Genomic DNA, 18,417 nt, shown 5'->3' on the forward strand with positions numbered 1-18,417 from the left:
ACAAAAATGAATGTCCTTCTCCTGATTACTACCTAAAAGAACAAGGGCCTGAAATCTCCTGAGTTCTTAGAACTTTCACCCCTGGATGACACATGGGAAGTGTCTGTGAAAAAGCAACACTACTTGTTGGAACTTGGGGGTTTATTTTGAAGGCTGAATGCATAATGAATGATTAAGAGAGTATGCGCTGGAGGTTTGAATCCTAGGCCTGCTATTGGCCAACAGTGTGACCTTGGGAAGGTTACTTCACCTTCCAGAAAATAAAAATGATGTTATCTATCTCATATTATTGTTGTGGAAATCCATGAGATAATAAAGTGCTTCTTACAGTGCCTACTTAGCACCTAATAAGGTCCCAATAAATGTTAGATAGTATTATTTCAACAAACTCTGTCTGAATCACCATTGCATCTTCAGCCTGCCTCCCAATCTCCTTCCTTCCTCCTCCCTATTCCTGGGCTATTGCCCTACACAGAAATGTCCACCCTTTGTCATTACTTCTCATACTCTATTTCCAATTTGGCTCAACTCCATCCCTCCCCACAACATGTATTCCTGCACCCCCACCAGGCTCTTCCACATACCCTGCGGAACCTCTGTCTCAGTGTAAACACACATTTCGTCCTTTCTCCTCAGTGCTGGCTTGTCCCTGAAGATACCACTTCCCTTAAAACCCTTTCTAATGGTCTAAACCCACTCATCCCATAACCCATCACCTTTGAGATGGGCATATTCTAATCGCAAACCTAGTTCAGTCACCTCCCAACATCTGCTTACCTCTGACTTCAAAGCCATCTGTATATATCATTTCCTCCATTCTTTTGCTGCCATGTTTCTTAGCTCTTTCATAAATTATACCTGATTTGAATTTTGTTCTTACTCATGTATTTAACAATTATGCTGTGCATAGGTGCATGAAACTCTGCATCATGCACTTAGGAATATAAAGGTAATAAGACATTATTCAAGTTCTATGAATTAGCAGTCTGGTGGGAAAGCAGACACATAATAATAAGAGAACATTATTTATTATAATGAGTGCTATCAAGGAGATAAGTAGTGATATAACAGAAGCTCACACCCTGCAGGCACCTCCATGTCCATTATGTCTTCTCATCTAAGCCCCATATCTTGCATAACCTGATCACCTCAACTTTTCTACTTGTCTACCCTATTAACAGGACTCCCCCCCTTAAGATCTGGTTATCTATATTTTGGAATTGCTCACCTCTAAGATCTTAAACCCTTAAATGCCCCTCATTGATGATAACCTCTAATCCCTATGAAACCTGCTCTCTGCCTTCATTTTCCTCCATTTCCCAAAACATTCCCTATTCTTACTATTCATTGATCCCTTTTATACAATTTTAATATCTCTATCTAGTGCCATTAATTCTATTGGCCCATGTTCTCCAGTCTTAACTTACTTGGAGAACCCCCAACCTGGGTCTTCAAACCATCCATAGTCACATTTTCTTCTCCCAAGGTTCTATTATTGGAAACATTAAAAATAAAAATAACAATAATTTAAAAACTGAATAGTTCCATTAAATCCAATCCAATCTCAACTGGCAACTTATTCTACACAACAGTACTTTCATTCAGTGAAACCTAATTACATTCCCTACAAAGCCAATTCCACATCATTTCCTTTCTCCAAATCCTCCTACCACATTACCTCAGCTGAAGCCATGGGATAGCTCTTTTAACTTGCCCCATTCCCCCTCAAAATATCGTTAAACCCCCATCCATTATCTCTTCCTTCCCTCCCAGCACGGAATACAGAACATGTTCCTACTCTCCAAGGTTAACCACTCTGCTTGTGACCTTAATCTTAGCTAGTTCATCCTCTTGGAGCATCCATGTCAATTGTCATTCACTTGATTCTTCCCTTTCTCCCTCTCCACTGATCCTTCCCCCGTCAGCCTATAAGCAAGTTACAATCTCTCTTCCCATCCTAAAAGAGCACTCCCTTGATATGCTACCCCTCAAGCTACCATCCATTCTCTCTTCTTTTTTCTTTTTTTCACTGCCAACTTCTTGAAAGAAACCTGTACTCATTGGTTTCCACTTCCTGACCACCCACTCATATCTTATGCCTGTGCAATCTGCCTTCCAGCCATGTGGCTCTAATCACAGTGCCTTACTTAGCACAGATCACCAAGGAAAATACAAGATACTAGAGAAATCAATAGAATAGAGTTAGGCCTTTTCAGTGAAATTCTCACAAGAATTAAACACCACCCAATTCTCACAATTGTGTGTTGTTGATTTAAAAGGAGGGAAAAAAAAATGTTCTTAATTGTTTTTCAGAAAAAGGAAGAAACTTCAGGATGTAAATTACAAATCACGTGGGTTCTTTTTCCTCTTCCCTGAAATATCCTAATTTTTAGAGCATAATGGCAGTATATGGTGTTTTATATAACCATTTTGATTTATAATGTATAAATCCATTTTGCGTGAAATGAATCATATCAGGTTTTAGAGTTCATACAGTAGTCTTTTTATTTTTTTTTAAAGACTTTATTTATTTGTCAGAGAGAGAGAGAAAGCAGCGGGCAGAGGGAGACGCAGGATCCCTGCTGAGCAAGGAGCCTGATGCGGGACTCCATCCCAGGACCCTGGGATCATGACCTGAGCCAAAGGCAGACACTTAACTGAGCCACCCAGGCGTCCCAGATACAGTAGTCTTTATTTATAAAAGTAGTTCCCAGGAATAGCAATGAATCAATTTAACTAATTATTTCATTATTCTGAAGAAAGATAAGCAATAAAAATTTGGGGAAAACATATCTAGAATGCAGATATTTGTCTATAATCTCTAGTCCTTGCAGTCAAGGACCATGACATACACTCTTCTAACTATGGCAGAATAAAATTCAAGATTAATAATATGTTTTCATGAGTTTTAGGAGTTTTTTACATATTGCTGGTTCTGTCCATACCTTTGCTATGACTCACTTTCACTGGGATTCTGCTGACAATCTGTTCTAATGCATTCTTGTCTTCCAAAGTGTATCATTACTTCTGCCTTGACATATCCATATTAGTATCATCAATTAACCCCATGCTTGCCAGTTTCACAATATAAATGCTTTATAATTAGAATAATGACATTCAATCATAGTATAAGAATCAACTGAGCCTTCAGAAAACTGAGGGTGTGGTCTCTCTTTCTGGTCTCTCCAGGTTTCAGACAGCTAAGGACATTTCTATTTCTTCCTCATGCTATGCAGGTGACCGAGAGTGTCTAATGAGTAAGAGCCTTTTTGTCATTTTGGACAAATTTAAAGTGTTAAGGTTTAATTATATTAGAAGAAAGGCAGGAGAAAGTATGACTTGGAGAGTGTTAAAAAGTCTTGGTTCATAGATTTTATTTCTTAGAGTGTTCCTTTTATGGGTGTATTCTTAAGAAGAAGGAGCTCTTTACAGTGAGTCTTCACCATCATATCACATAAGTAAGCAGGAAAGAGCTGAATGATGTTTGCAAGTACACAGAAAATGCAGGAGCCAGATAGCCAGGTCGCACGGAGCTTACCCTCTCTACTGCAAAATCACAAAGGGAACAAAGTACAGAGAGCCAGGGCTATCTTTTAGTTTTAATGATCTAAGAATTCAGAGTTGAGAAATCATCTTTTTCTTATATTTCTCCAAGAGTATATTCAGTTAAGAGCCTTAATTCTGTTAACTGTGGAACAATAATGCACCTTTCCATGGCTATTTCCTGACAAGTGAAGAAGCCTAGGGTAAAACTCCTCTATACCATAATTAAGGCTGGAATACATCTTGTCGTTTGTCCAACACTGCTTACTTATACAATGTTATTCACACACCAAAGGGAATTCTAGTTACCATGAAAAACAAGCCACAGGGACACTACAGAAATTTCCCACAATTATTTGTTCCAAAGTAAATACATTTCCTTTGATTTTGACAGAACCATAAAACACAGAAGTGTATTGTGAAGCTCTGTTTAGCTGTGTGTTTACCAATACCCTGGAGGCTTTACTCTTTGAAATGCAGCAAGATTACATCATGCTGTTTCATCTCTCATCACTTGGCATGCATGTATGTTATACCTAACAATCAAACATCAGCAGGGAAAAACAATGAACTAATTCATGAATCAGGACTCTGTTTTATACTTCATTGTGAAGGATAATCATGACTTAGCTTAAATAAGACTTTATGTCTTGATTACAGGTTTCAAAGCATGAAAGTGTTGACCAAGCCTGGGTCCCTGTAACACATGAAACAAGACTATATTCATATTTTCTTTGCTGAAGGAGCATATAGGTGTTAACTCATGTAACAGGATATGAACAAACAATAGAACATACAGAAGACTGTCATTTCTAAATTTTATCACCGTTCTTCCCATCCATAATAACAATAACTTTCTTTTCTCTTCCAATTGAAAAGACTTTCAAATGTTTGAGCCCCTGTAACTCTGCTCTCCAAAATCAGACAGTCACTTCAGAGGGGCATTTTGTTTTCATTTTAGATGGCAAACTTAAGTTTTCACTTCATTTGATTATGGGTACAGTGGGATTATAAAAGAGGGATAAATGCTCACAAACCACACAAGAAGTCCCACTACTTTATCGTTTTTTTTGTTTTGTTTTGTTTTGGTGGCTATCCTTTTATTCATTCATTCATTCAGTAAATATTGACCATCTAAACTATGGCAGGCATTGACCTTCCAAGAGACAATACAGAAGGATCTTGTAGTTCTATGGCCTCCTTAACTCTGATTCATTCACATCCATTCCCATGGCTACATTTTAGCTTTACATCACCTGGAATTGGGTCACTTAAGACTCCTAAAAGCAAAACCACACCTTTCTATCTATGCTCTTCCCCGCTCCTTTACACTTTTAAAGCTAGTCTTTGATACTGCTGATACCTTTAGTTTCTCATCACTTGGGAAGCCTCCAAACATACCTGGATTCAGATACTAGCTCGCCTAGAGCCACATTTAGTCATTATGGCAGGAGTCTAGCCAGTACCCTCCTTTCTAATTTCCTTTGTCTTTTCATTGCCTTCACCATGACAAAACCAACTCAGTTCAACCCAACCGGATTCATGGAAACATCAGTGGAATGGCATGGCCCCAGACAAAGTACTAGGCTTTGGAATAAGTCTGGTTTGCATCTGCTTTGGCCAGTTGTCAGCTGTGTGACTTTATTAAGTTGTTACTCTCCACAGACCTCAGTTTCTCCATCCATATCATGGAAATAATAATTACTCCATCACAGGCTTCGCTATGAGGAGTAGAGAATGGGCACTTGAATTATATAGCATAGATCCTGGCATATAGTAAGCATGAATAAATAGTAACCAGCATTATTTTGTCTATTTCTGGTTCAGGTCTGCTAAGCCCTTCTGGAGAAAATTACATATTCATGTTACTGGGCTCCATTATAAATTTATGAGCTCCCATCTTAACTGGGCCTTCAAGGGTTTCTCATCTACTCCATTTCCATTCTCCATAACAGCTGTTCCAAAACTTTAGCACTTTCCTTCAGGGTCTGACCAGCTCCCTGCTTCCCCTGCTCTCAGCGGGTAGCTTAGCCTCTCCTTCACTGAGATAACAGGTGCCTATGAGCAAGTCTGCTTCTCTCCTGACTTGTCCAATCAGCCATGTCATCACACCTCCTCTCTCACTTCACTTCTATCTCAGGAAAAGAGGAGGTATCTCTGCTCACTAGATCACTAAATAAATGACTCAGAAAGTATTTACTGAATGTGAACCGAGCATATGTCAGGCCCTGAGCTGGGTGCCAGCCTGCCCTCAAACAGCTCTATCTTCATGGACGAGTCAGACCCACAAACAAACTAGACCCAAACAACGGGATGTGTGCTACAACAAATGTGAAGACAGGTACTAGCCAAGACTTGCAAGGTCAGCTATGACAGCTTCTGGTAGGAGGTTGCATCTGAGCTGAAAACTGAAGAAGAAAGAGCAGTAGCCAGGGCCTTTCAGACAAAGAAAGCAAGATATGTACCAATCATGGAAACATGGAAAAGCCATATGCTAGCCATGAGTCAAATACCAAGGGAATGAGTGACTGCAATGTTTTTAAGTGTAATGAGACAAAAAATTTCATGCATTAAGGGTAGAAACCAAATGATTTCATATCCTTTTATTCCTTTAAAAAATACTATCTAAACAATATTCAGATAGGACACAAACTGCATTGAGCCCTCTGCCTGAAGATGAGAACCTGCAGCTCTGTGGAAGATCCCAGACCTCATAGTGGGGGTGGATGGCAGAGGATTGTCATGGCCCATAGCACATCACTGAAGCTTGTCCAGGATGTCTTTCTAGTAAATCATGAAGGTCTCCAAACTTTTTTGTGCTTTCCAAAGAAGAAACTGTGGGCCCACATTGTCTATATTCCAATAGGTCCTATGATAATTGTGATTTATAATAAGAAATACATATCAGGTCTTCATCCCCATTTCTGGCACAAAGCCCTTAAAACCATTGGAATTTCCTAAGTAATGAGAGCAATAAAATTAGGTGATTTTTGTTATGTTAATGAGATGATTTTTGGAAAGCACCTAAGGAAGAGGCTGGTTGCCAGGAGAACCAACAAATGTGACTGGGGGGTTGGAACTTTCAGTCCCACCCCCCTGACCTCTGGGGAGGAGAAAGGGGGTTAGAGGTTGAATCACTCACCAATGTCAACGATTTAATCAGTCATGCCTATGTAATGAAGCCTCTGTAAAAACTCAAAGGGATGAAGTTTCAAGAGCTTCTGGGTTGGTGAAAATGTGGAGATGTGGGAAGAGTGGTGCCCTGAGAGAGGGCATAGAAGCTCTGCACCCTTCCCCACACCTTGCCTTATGCATCTTTTCCATCCAGCAACTCCTCAATTATATCCTTTTATAATAAACCGGTAATCTAGTAAATAAACTATTTCTCTGGGTTCTGTGAGCCACTCTACCCAGTTAAGCAAACCCAAAGAGGGAGTCATGGGAACCCCTGATCTATAGCTGGTCCATCAGAAGACAGGTAAAAACCTGGGCTTTCTATTGACACCTGAAGTGGAGGGCAGTCTTGGAAAACTGAGCCACTAACCTGTGGAATCTAATGCTATCTCCAGGTACATAGTGTCAGAATTGAGTTGAATTGTAGGATACCCAGCTGGTATCCAAGAATTGCTTGGATGTGTGTTCTTCAGTCCTCAAGCACTTCATGCTGCTAACATCCTCCTTTGTTGCACTTTCAGACTTCCTCATGGTTTAGCCTTATTGTTATTTTGAATTATCTACGAAGGGTACACTGTGATCTTTTTCATGGTAACGGCCTTCCAAGAAATTGTACCCGAATTCATCTTTGTGTGCCCAACACCAAGTACAACACTGAGCACATATACACTGCTATGAAATTTGCTTTTTTTCCCCATTAATATGTTATGGAAATAATTCCATATCATTGCATACCTCATTCTTCTTAATAGCGGCATAGTATTCCATTGTGGGGAAGTCCTAAAATTTAATTTCTTTTGATGAACACATTGGTTATTTTGAATTTTTCTTTACTACCAATAATGCTATACTGAATATCTTTATAAATATGTCTTTGTGCAGGTGTATGAATGTGTCTGTAGGATAAATTCCTAGAAATGGATCCATTTTAAATTTTTCGTAAATACTGACAAACACTTCTCCAAAAATATTTTATCAGTCCACAGTTCCACCAAAAGTTTTTTAAGAGTACTGGTTTCCTCATATTCTTACAAACACTAAATATCATAACTCTTGTTTTAAAATCTTTGCCAACTGGGTATGTTAAAAATATATCTCTATGCCTTTAATCTGCATTTCATTGAATATAAACAAGTCAAGGACCTTTCAATATGTTTAAAGGACATTTGTGTTTATTCTTTTATAAACTACCTGTTAGTATACTTTCCTTGTTCTTTTTTTGCAGTGTTGACTTCTAATTAATTTGTAAGAACTTTTCGAATTTTTCTAAGTTTCCTTCTGCCATATTGCTTGAAAACAGTTTTCAACTCAATAAAGAATTTTTCAGTGCATAAAGGTTATATGTTCTGGGTGGATTTCATCTTTCATTAATATTAAAATAGCCACTCTGTCCTGTTTAGTGTATTTTATCTCAAATTTTTCCTTTCTCTTCTCTTTCATCCCTAATTTCTTTTTGTAAGCACTTACCTGATGTATCTTTTCATGTCTCTTTTTAAAAATAATTCTTTGTGGGCACCTGGGTGGCTCAGACAGATAAGCGTCTGCTTTCGGTTCAGGTCATGATCCCGGGGTCCTGGGATGGAGCCCCATATCGGGCTCCCTGCTGAGCGGGGAGCCTGCTTCTCCCTCTCCCACTCCCCCTGCTTGTGTTCCCTTTAATTTAAAAATTAAAAATCTTAAAAAAAATAAATAAATAAAAATAATTATTTACTATTTACTTTTAAGTATGTCTCTTATAAATAGAAAATAGTGATCTTGCTTTTTCACCTAATTAGAAAGCCTTTGCTTGTGAGTGTGTGTGTGTGTGTGTGTGTGTGTTGTTGAGTGGTGTGGGGAAGAGAAGGAACTCATTCACATTCATTCTGCCCACTCATATAGTCCTACTATTGACTTAGTCTTCTTACTCTCTTCTTAATTTGTACTTCAGTTTATTATATCTGCTTTTTGCTTCATTTCTTCTTTATTAGCTTGTGCTTAATTTCAAATATAACTGAATATAACTGAACTTCTATTTCTCTATCAAAGTCAAGAATTGTTCAAAATCTATTAACTATCTCCACACAACCATCAAGATCAGACCTTCAGCAGAATTTTACTGTTTTTTTTTTTTTTAAAGATTTTATTTATTTATTTGACAGGGAGAGAGAGGAGAGACAGTGAGAGAAGGAACACAAGCAGCAGGAGTGGGTGAGGGAGAAGCAGGCTTCCCACAGAGCAGGGAGCCTGATGTGGGGCTCGATCCCAGGACCCTGGGATCATGACCTGACCCGAAAGCTGACGCTTAACAACTGAGCCACCCAGGAGCACCTTCAGCAGAATTTTAACTCCTATCCCCAGTCCTAGGCTTCACTGAAGTAAACTGAAATTTTAGTTACAGATTGTTTTATTGTTATGATCTGTCTCCTCTGGTATAAAAATCCTTAAAATTTGCATTAAACTTTACAATGACAATATCTGCTAGTTACTATGAATTTCCTACTCGCCATTCTATCTTTTATGCCTTGGCTTTCCTTCTTGATTTCTTTATTCTGATTTGTTTTTCATTTGGCTGGAGTACTTCCCTGAGTAACTTTTTATGAAAGGTATATAGGTAGCATGTTTTCTTTTTTCTTTCTTTTTTTTTTTTTTTTTAGATTTTATTTATTTATTTGAGAGAGAGAGAATGAGAGACAGAGAGCATGAGAGGGAGGAGGGTCAGAGGGAGAAGCAGACTCCCTGCTGAGCAGGGAGTCTGATGCGGGACTCGATCCTGGGACTCCAGGATCATGACCTGAGCCGAAGGCAGTCGCTTAACCAACTGAGCCACCCAGGCGCCCGGTAGCATGTTTTCTATGTCTTCTTACGTCTTTACAATTGAATGACAATTTGGGTGGGTGTGGAATGGTCCTTTTTCCTTAGATTCCATCATCTCTTAGTTTATACTGTTTGCCTATGAAAAGTTGATTCCAATCTGATTATCTTTCTTGGTGAGTAATCTGGGTTTTTTGCCTGGAAACTTGGACCGAGAATTTTCAAAGGATATGAAGAAAAAAGTTACTAAAAAAAAATTAATATCTGTTCCAAGGATTTAATGATTTCACAAAAGCAATTTAAGAATAATTTATATTCTACTTTAAAAAGCGGCTAATTTTTACCAAATGCATAATAATTAGTTTTTTTTAACCAAGTAGCAAAAGAGCAAATGTGATTTATCTCTATGATTAAAATAATTAGGTTATGCCAAATGAATTATTTTCTAATAGCAGGGGTTTTGAGAAAAGTTTATAAAGCTAAGCACTGCAAAATAAGTTTTCAAAAGCCCAGGAGGGTCCCCAGAATTGGGAAGGAATTCTAGATTCAATCATGTAACGTTCAGCAACGGAAGAGAATGTGTCAGGCACTTTACTTACATTATTTTCTTCAGTGGTTCTCACTTAGTCAAGAATTAAACACTTAGTCAAGACCCCGCCACTGGGGCGCCTGGGTGGCTCAGTCGTTAAGCGTCTGCCTTCAGCTCAGGTCATGGTCCTGGGGTCCTGGGATCAAGCCCTGCATCAGGCTCCCTGCTCAGTGGGAAGCCTGCTTCTCCCTCTCCCACTTCCCTTTGCTTGTGTTCCTGCTCTCGTTATCTCTCTCTCTGTCAAATAAATTAAAAAAAAAAAGACCCCCATCACTGGTAGATAAGTGGCAGGACGTGAATTTGAACCCAAGATTCTATGCTTCCAGTGCATATCCACTTTTCAGCACACTATATTATGTGGAGTGTTAACAAAGTTCAGGGCACTTGGCTAGGAGTTGTGAGGGACAGAAAGGTGAATGTTACCAAGTCCCAGCCTTCAGGCTGGGTACATCTCAATAGTGGTTATCCATTTAATGAACTTAGCTTTTTAAAAAGTAGCACTTTTCTTCTTGCTAGTAAAAATTAGGCCATGAATCTGTGATTCAGAAGAAAAATGTCCTTATCCAGGTGCATTTTTATACATTAGCATTTAGGGCAAATTGCCCAGAAATCCAATACTAATTTATCCCCAGGATCTCAGCCTATAGTTACTCTTGGAATTTTTGGCAAGTAGATTTCCCCAAGGGTAATAGTCAAATTAAGAAGTATTCTTAAAGAAAAGGTGTGAGAGTCTTAGGCAACAGTTCAAAGCTTGGTGTTCAAAGGTGGGGAGGGGTACTCAGCCAAGCAGTGTTCCAGCGGTAAAAGAGGTGAGAGTCTGCCTATTTACCTTGCCTAAACCTCTGCTTCATGGATCAGTGGTGAAGTTTGATGTGCTGTGGTGAGAGTCTTTACTTTGCACTCAAAATTAGAGTGGACCATGTTTTAACTCCTCACTCCAAAGTTACTATAGCAGATTTGGGAGAACATGTCCAGGGTCAGTACTGAACTCTCTGCAAGTATGAAATGCCAGTGTGAGTTTGGCAATCCAGATAAACACTTCCCACACCCCTACTACTCTTTTAGAGCAGAACCCAAATTGATGAATTCTGTCCCATTGAACTGAGAGTCCCCTTAGACCAACCAGAAAAATAATAATAGTAACAATAATAGCTAACTTTATTGATCATTTACTATGTGATACGTACTATCCTAAGTGCTTTACCATTCATTAATCCTCACAACAATGCTATGAGCTTATATAACTATTTTATACATGAGAAAACTGAGGCCCAGTGAGATTAAGTGATTTACTGAAGATTATACAGCAAGTAAATGACAGATCCAGGATTTGAACCCGCATAGACTGGTCCTGAGCATGCATTACTAACCACTACCATTTACAAAGTTTCATGTGGTCACATCTGACCTTTAGAGAAAATTTTCTCTCACTTGAATCAATCATGTCAGGCTGAGTGAGAGTTTGGTTGAGGAAACTGACTTGCTAGAGAACCAAGTCCTACAAAGTTAAGAGATTTTACAGATTCTAAAGAGCTCTGGAAGAAGGAATGTCAAAATTTAAACATCAAGATAGGATGGGGTGGAAATCAGTGGGAGGACAATATTAAGGGGAAGCTACAACTGAATGGGCAGGTCAGTACTCATCCCCAAAACAGTCCATAGCAACAAGATTAAGTCATGCTCCACTACCTGGTAAGCCAAAGATACTGAACCTGCTCACTGACCTGATCAGAACTGATTTAAGAATTGAGTATGGTTGAGCCAAATGGGCTTCCATTTTCATTGTGGGAAAGGGTTTGAGAAAGGGCAGAGGCTAGACACTAGAATAAACATAAGGGGAATAATTTTCAGGTCCATGGCCAATTCCAGAAAACATCCACTTATAATTTCCCATTTCAAGTTAAATTTCTACTGTCAAGATATCTGACCTACTTTAATGTCCCTTTCTTTTACGCTTCACATAAAATAAATGTTTAATACAAATTTGTTAATTGATGTCAAGTGTAAGATAGAAAGGACAGCCCTCAGTGTCATTCCTGTCTCCCAGTGATTGTCTTGGAGAATCACTTCCTCTTTGCCAGTGAGCACTCCCCAGGATAGGATATCCACTCTAGAAAGCCTGCAGCTGTACTCACAACTAAGCACTGGCTAGGTATGTTACAGCTGTTCTGGATGAGCTTGACCAGTAAGATACGGGGTGTGGCAAACCAAGGAATCCTCAGTCCAGCATGAGAGCCAATCTGGCTTTTTTTTTTTTTTTAAGACCCACAGAAGAGTGTCTCACACTGACTAAAATTCATCTTCAGTGAAGTAAGACTGACAAGGAACCTAGAGGTGAGAGCCATAGGTATGGGCTTTCCCGGCTGGCTTTTTAACTTTATACGTTGTGGAAAACCTGAGGTGTTTTTTTTTTTTTTTAGTTATTTGAATCTTCTCATATTCAGGGTTTTCAGTCAAGGATGTCTCTGGCTGTCAAGAGAAAATGTTGGCAGCAGGAAGAAGAGATTGGCCACGTTTTATTTCCATCAACCCTACGGGCATTGCTTTTTGCCAAACTGCCCACCCCACATGAAAGGATTCTCTTTCTTCTGGTTTTGATCTAGTTCTCTGGCAAGACAAATATGATTTTTCTTAGCACTTTTCTTCCTCCAGTCAAAGCATAGACTGTTTGGATACATGGTCTCATTTCTATAATCCTTTAACCTATGCACCAGAGTTGATGGTGGGTCTGCTGGAGCTCCATCTAGAGCGGCTGAGGAATCAGGGGGTCACTTCCTGAGGAGGGGACACATGTCTAGAGAAAGACATAAGCTCCAGGCGATGGGGGTCTGTGTCAGTCTTGAACAATCCCATGTTCCAAGCACTGATCATAATACCTGGCACATATGGACATCCCATAAATGAAGGTGGGTATTCAATAATTCCTACAAACTTCTTTTGTACAGAAGCTAGTGGTGCTAGATGGCAGTGCATGATCATCTGGAAGAAATTTTATCCCATCTGTATTCTCAGTGGCCAGCACTATAGATTATAACATCCTTTCCCAAAGTATTTCATGGGACACTAGACTCAAAATGTGCACAGCAAAAACTTGATTGCACAATCAAGTAAGTTTGAAATACTGCATACCACAGCCCCTTTCAAGAGTCCCTATTCACATTGACCTACTAAGGAGACTTCAGTTTCTCTGTAAAGAAACATGTTTAACTTTAATCCAAAATTTCTTAAAATGTTTTTGATCATGCAATCTTCACCTTTCACCTACTACTTATATCCCTTGGAAGTAGTGCTCTTCTGAATTCACCGTAGAATCATATTTGGAAACACTGAGTTATGTCATGATTAGACTTCTATTGCTCCCAGTAGTCCCTCTGAGTGGATATTCGAGACTTTCCTTAAAATCATTAATTACATGAACTTGATGGATTATAATTTCCAAATCATCCTGCATGAAAATAGGGATAATGAGTTCCTTCTGCCTTCCTCTGAGGAGAGGTTGGCACTCTCTTGTCTCAGAAGGAGAGGGGGTGACTAAGAGCAGCTCCTCCATCAGCTCAGCAATCTTGTGCATTGCCTGGTATGGAGCTCCCAGGGGCTCAGGGACGTGGCGAGAGAGGGAATCGGACCTCTGTTCATGAACCCTGGCTTCTTCTTGGGACTGCCTATGTGTCAGCTTGACTAGGCTAATAGACCCAGTTATTAAACACCAGTCTAGGTCTTACTGTGAGGATACTTTGTAGATGTGGTTAATATCTACAATCAGTCAACTTTAAGTAAAGGAGATAGTCCTCAATAATCTGGGAGGGTCTCTTCCAATCAGAAGAAAGACCTTAAAAGCAAAACTGAGGTTTTTCCTAGAAAGAAGAAATCCTACTTGTGGTCAGCAGCTCCAGCTCCTGCCTGAGAGTCTCCATTGTCCAGTTGGTTCTGGTCTCTGGTAGAACCCTGACTGCTACACTGCTTTCCCTCATCAGCATCCCTGTCAGTCAGGCTAACAAACTTTTCAAGCAGAGTAAGGAGCCCGCAGAGATGGACATGGCATCTTCCCCCCAGGCCGCCGAAAGGATCCGCCTCAAAGCAGCAGGAAGCGGCAGGATCTGCAATCTGTCCTGACGAGAAGGCTGGGAAGGAGAGACAGGAATGCCCTTTGCCTCCACCCTGGAGGTGCATGTTCTCCCTGAGGCAATTTGTGTCTCTTCCACTGCTGCTGTCCAGCAGTGGGGCTAGGTAAGAGGCGGTTTGGAGTTTGATGGGGGGCAGGGAGTGGAGGTGGGGGGGTGCTCAACACTGATATGTATTTCCATGCCTAGCCACACCCAGGTGAAATAATTTGTGGGAAAAAATGCTTGCCTTCAATTTAATTATCTTTTTCACAGTTTAATAGTATCTCAGGGCATTTATTTTGCATTTAAGATGAAGAGCATAGATTTGTATATATTATGGAAATAGACTGTACTTCTCATTTCGATAAAGAATGTGAAAGCCCAATCTACTCAGTAGCACTGACATGAGGGAGAGTTGGGACACGTTTGTTTGTGCACTTACGTGGGTGTTCTTTATGCTGTATATAGAGAGGACTTTAATTTTCACGATATATGTTTAAAACGTTAAAATGTGCATACTCAGTGATTCCAGGTCTAAGAATTTATCCTGAGGACATATGTAAAGTTGTAACTTATAAGAGATTTCATCTCAGTTGTGAAAAATTAGAAGCCACTTGGGGCGCTTGGGTGGTTCAGTCAGTTAAGCACCCAACTCTTGATTTTGGCTCAGGTCATGATCTCAGGATCATGAGATCATGCTGGCATTGGGCTCTGCACTCAGCAGGGAGTCTGCTGTCCCTCTCACTCTGTTCCTCCCTTGCTCATGCTCTCTCTCTCTCTCTCAAATAAATAAATAAAATCTTAAAAAGAATTAGAAGCCACTTGCATGTCCAACAGTAAGGTTAGTAAACTATAATATAACAATACATAATAGAATAAAATAAAAATAGCTGTCATTCATTGAGCAGTGTGCCAAGCACTGTTCTATAAGGGTTTTATATTATTAACTCACTTAGTTCTCACAACAAACCTACAAGGCAGGTTCTAGGATCTTCTTTTTACAGATGAGCAAACTAAGGCAGAATGGCAGGGTAAAGTGCACAAGGTCACACAGTTAGCAGGTGGAGCTGGGATTCCAGACTGAGCATTTTGGCTCCAGAGCCCACGCTCTGTGTCTATACTACGCCTCACTCGAAAGAAGGATGATGTTATTTCAAACATCCATGTATATATACATACACACACACACACACACACACACACACACAAAGCACAACAACAAAAATGGAAATTCTACACTTTAAAATCAATGATCTTCCTCTTTTCTTTCTTGCTCAACTGTATTTGCTAAATTTTCTATAATAAATTTAGTAAATATTTTATAGTTTAAAAATAAAAACAATAAAGGGGCACCCCGGTGGCTCAGCTGATTAAGCAGCAGACTCTTGATTTCAACTCAGGTCATGATCCCAGCGTCCTGGGATTGGGGGTCCATGCTCAGCAGGGAGACTGCTTGAGATTCTCTCTCTCCCTCTCCCCCAGCTCATGTGTGCTCTCTCTCTCAAATAAATAAATCTTTTAGAAAAATTAAAACAATAAAAACTCATGTTCTTAATTTGATTGAAAACAAATTCCAAATTCCTAATTTGTCTGGTCAGAGACTAGAGTCAGCTCAGTGACGACTCATTCAGGACAGCTACTTAGGCCAATTCATTCCTGAGGAATACGAAGCAGGCAGCACTGGAAGGACTCCTCCAGGGCACAAGTTCCTGGCCCCCATGTCATATACACCATCAAGAAGCCAGTCAGCCAACAAGCCCTCTGCTAGGAACAGAGCTAATCTGAGAACATTTCCTGTACCCTCCCTTAGCTAGTTTCCAAACCTCACTTCTCTCAACACAGCCAATTATTATGATTACCAACAGTGACCATGAGTTTCAATTCTATAATCTTTTGAAAAGTCAGGAAATAAAATAAGTAATAAATGTGGTGAGTTGGGACTTCACAGAACTCTTTGTCAGTGAGTGTGGTCTGGATCTTCTGCAGTCGGTATACATGTTGAATGCTATGAGAAATAATCAGAAATGTAAAGGTTAGAGCCGAATAGACTCTTACAGATAAACTCCAAATATCTTCACTTAACAAAGATCCCAAGGCTCCAAGAGGTTAAATAACTTGCCCTCAGTTACCCAGACTGTCAGAGGCCAAACCAGAATTAAAAACCAAATGTTTATTGGCTAGTCCATACTCTCTCTTGCTGAGCCATGCTACCTCAGGGGCTGGGGTTCATTTGGAAAGAGTGAAAGGAAGTATTGGTATAAAAACAATAGATACTTTTATCAAAACCATCTTGTATTCACTTTTATTATACTAGCAATATATACAAAAAAGAAGTATGCAAAGTAAAACTTGAAGGTCCCTTCCTACACACCACAACTCCCCCACCCCCCAAGAGGTAATTTCCACGAGCAATAATTTGGGGTGTGACCTCCCAAACCCCTTTCCACAAATGTTATACATGTATTTAGTGGCGTGCTAGAACCAGCTCATACTGGTTCTTGAGAGCCAACTTAAATATTCAAGAAAAGTTGTGAGCTGGTTGTTAAACAGTCATTATTAAAAATCAACTTATACAAACTTACAATTAAATTATATTAAAAACAAAGATAAAAAGTACTCAAGACTCATCACTTCCTTTTTTTTTTTCCACAACTTTTTACTATTGGCTACATTCCTGGGGTTATTTGCATTTATTGCGTCTGTATGATGGAAAGAATAATGGTGTGTTACTGTGCATGTTTTTACATTTTTAGGATCTACCACAGTGGGAGCATTTACACCAAGGAAATTGACAAACACTACAATACAGGGCCTGCCCTTGCCTCTGCCAAGACAGCCAGTTTTAGGGCATTTACTACCTGGTATATATCATAAGAGACATTTTGTTCAAGTTTTTTTTTTCTTTATAATAAACAGACTATTGAAAACTTGTAAAAATCTGTTAAATGCATTTCTTTTCCTTCGTGAAAACAGAGAAGCCCTCACTGAAACATGTAAAATATCTGTGTTTTAAACTACTATTCATTTTTTCTTCCTCAATAACCTGCTCCCTTGATAATCTAAACTTGTGTTTTAACTAAATCCCAGTTCCTTTTAACTTTCCTCTTCAAGGATATTCTGTCTCCCCTCCTCAGTTCACCCCCACACCTTTCAAATTTTCTTAACAGAGAAAGAGCATTTTCAATGGCAGAGGTGAAGTTTTCCGAAGGTAATTACTTAATAGGCAACAAAACAAGAATGGCTGGATTTGCTTGGCCATGGTAAGCACTAGATCCTCCTAGGGGCTACTTGGTCACTCCTAGCTCCTGAATATACTTAGTCCCTTTTGTTTACACACCAGAAGATTAGGTTTCCTTAAATTCCTAAGGAATTTCAGAAGATTAACTTTTAGATAGGGAACTTCATAGGCTGAACAGGCTGAGAAAAGAAAAAAGAAAAAAATCATGTCACCCTCAAGCAGTTCCATCAAGGGATGAAATTTTAAATCACATCATGTCTCACACCCATTTCTTAGTGCAAAATAAATCACTTGAACAGAGGGCAAGCCAATTTTTACTTTAAAAATGTTGTGTCCTAAGGCTGTCTTCTTGAACTTCAAAAGCACACTTTGTAATTACTCTACCTATCAAAGGAAACTCAACATTTCACCTCCAATTTCTTCAGCTTGTGTTATCACTTTTAATTGTTAATAAACCACATTAATTTTAAACGGATTATTCTGTTTGGGAATTCAATGTTTTCGAACAGAATACCCTGAATTATATATAAGTGGACTTATTTACATACCAGCTAAAGTTAAAGGCGACTTTTTCTCACTACTTGTCATTGGTTTTATTTTTAGTAATTTCTGTCATTTTGGAGGCTCATAGCAATTCATGTCCCTCATTTTTTAAAGGAACTTTTCCAGGAATGAGAAGGATAAAAAGTGCCAGGGATTTTACTGGGGTTTTTGCCCAACACTGATATCATTTGATTGCAGGACATGAGCCTGCCCGTGACTTTTTTTTTTAAAGAAAGTGAAGGGCTAAAAAATAATTTGCTAAACTCAGACCACACTATCAGCCTTCATTCAGATTTGTTTAAACCTTTCATTTTCCTAACAAGATTCTCCCCAGCCTGGAATTAATAAGATCAGTTCTTACTATCACCCTCCCTGCAACTGTAGGCACTGACCATGTCTATTTGACAGAAGCATTTATCTGCTCACAGACCATATTT

This window comes from Leptonychotes weddellii, chromosome 2 (assembly GCF_054177405.1).
Source record: "Leptonychotes weddellii isolate Sample4059 chromosome 2, ASM5417740v2, whole genome shotgun sequence".
Taxonomy (NCBI): domain Eukaryota; kingdom Metazoa; phylum Chordata; class Mammalia; order Carnivora; family Phocidae; genus Leptonychotes; species Leptonychotes weddellii.